Source organism: Lipotes vexillifer, unplaced genomic scaffold, assembly GCF_000442215.2.
Source record: "Lipotes vexillifer unplaced genomic scaffold, Lipotes_vexillifer_v1.1 scaffold1035, whole genome shotgun sequence".
Taxonomy (NCBI): Eukaryota; Metazoa; Chordata; class Mammalia; order Artiodactyla; family Lipotidae; genus Lipotes; species Lipotes vexillifer.
In genome coordinates this window covers 700,392-702,313 of record NW_006772073.1, presented here as the reverse complement: position 1 = coordinate 702,313, position 1,922 = coordinate 700,392, and the positions used below count along the sequence as shown (strand labels likewise).

At 38.2% G+C, this 1,922-nt stretch overlaps 1 pseudogene; it reads right to left on the bottom strand.

The window, feature by feature from the left end:
• Positions 1 to 387: 387 nt before the first annotated feature.
• On the bottom strand, positions 388 to 1,350 carry LOC103072893 (putative olfactory receptor ENSP00000348552 pseudogene; annotated as a pseudogene).
• Between the last annotated feature and the right edge of the window lie 572 nt (positions 1,351 to 1,922).

The window sequence follows — 1,922 nt, the reverse complement described above, 5'->3', positions numbered from 1 at the left end:
AGGCACTTTCTACTTCACCTTCCTAAGAAAGATATGAGACTAGAAAACTGATGCAAATAGAGGATAAGAAGTTAAACTAGTTACAAGGTACTTCTGTTCATATAAGATTACAGAACTCATCATTCCAGAGTTAAACTATAATAAACTCTGTGAAGGTGGGTGGTTTGGATGAGAATCCTTTTACCCATAGATTTCTTTCCCTTTTTTTCTTTAAGCCAGTCACGAAGAATATAGGCCCCAGATTTCTGTCACATTTAGATGCTAGGAACAGAAAAGTAAGTATTTCAAGAATTAATGATACTACCAACCCTTACATTTACTTTGGAACTCCAGGTGAGAACTAGTCCTGCATTCAGAGTAAATGAATTTAAAAAAAAAAAATAACATTCACATTTCCTCTGAGGAGCATTTCCAACAGAGTATATTCTTCAGAGCTGCCTTCACATCTTTGTTCCTCAAACTATAGATGAGGGGGTTGAGCATAGGAGTCACAACACCATAGAAGAGAGAGATGATTTTGTCTGTGACTTGTACTTTGTCTGCACCAGAGAAGTCTTTAGCTTTGAGTTTTGCATACATGAAGAGGATAGTTCCACAGAATATAATCACCACTGTGAGGTGGGCAGAGCAGGTGGAAAAGCCTTTGTGCCTTCCCTCTGCATAAGGAATCCTCAGGATGGTGGAGAGAATGAAAACATAGGAAACAAAAATGAAAAGTACTGGAACCAGAAGAAAAATCATATTAGCAACAACCATGCTAATAACATTTATGGAGATATCAGCACAGGCCAATTTTAAGACAGCCAAGATTTCACAAGTAAAATGATTAATGACATTATCCCCACAGAAAGGAAGCCACATGGCAAGAGACATTTGCAACACAGAATTGACAACCCCTGCAATCCAGGACCCAGCAGCCACAGGCACATACAAATTCTTGCTCATAACGACAGGGTATCTCAGAGGGTTACAGATGGCCACATAGCAGTCAAATGTCATCATGCTTAGAAGGACACACTCTGTGGCTCCCATAGCAAAGGAGAGAAACATTTGCACTCCACACCCAGAGAAGGAAATGGTTTTCTTTGAAGCTAAGAACCTGCTGAGAAATAAGGGAATAGAGGAACTAGTGTAGCAAATATCCAAGAATGATAAGTTACTGAGGAAAATGTACATGGGTGTGCAGGTGAGAGTCACAGACACAATGATGATGACTGCATTTCCCAGCAGGATCACCAGGTACATAAATAGCACCAGCAAGAAATAAATGGCCTCAAGCTCTGGGTAGCCAGAAAGCCCCAGTAGGACAAATTCTGTAACAGAAGACTGATTGGTCTTTCCCATGTTAATATTTTCTTTCACCAAAAGGAATTCTGCAGCAGCCAGAATACATGTGCATCTGTTACCGCAGTGTTTGTAAGAGTTGTTTGCACCCTTAAGTGGCTTCCCTTATGGGTAATGTGGACCTATAATTGGATACACAGATAGCATAAGAACATGTTACAATCCTCTAAGCTAAGATCAGTTAGACTTTTAGAACACATGAAGGAGGCTTTAACTCCAAAAAAATATGCCATTGTTAGAAAACAGATTCAGAACACATACAACTGGGTTAGAATTGTGTATCTCACTTACATTATGAATTTGAAATTATTGTGAATGCAATGTCACCATAACATTTTGACCAAACAATCCAAAACACAACTAATGTTAGCCTTAGCAAAAATAACTGTTCTGCAGTTACTAAAACATAATGGTTAGATGTAAATCCTGATTCAACAGTAATTTAACCTCAGTGGCAGCATTGTTTTGTGGCTAGAAGAACAAATTGAAAAGACACATTTTTAGAGAAATGATGTTTGGTTATTTCTAATTTGGGGAGAAATATATACCTGTGATATCCTAAGAATATTAATCGAAGG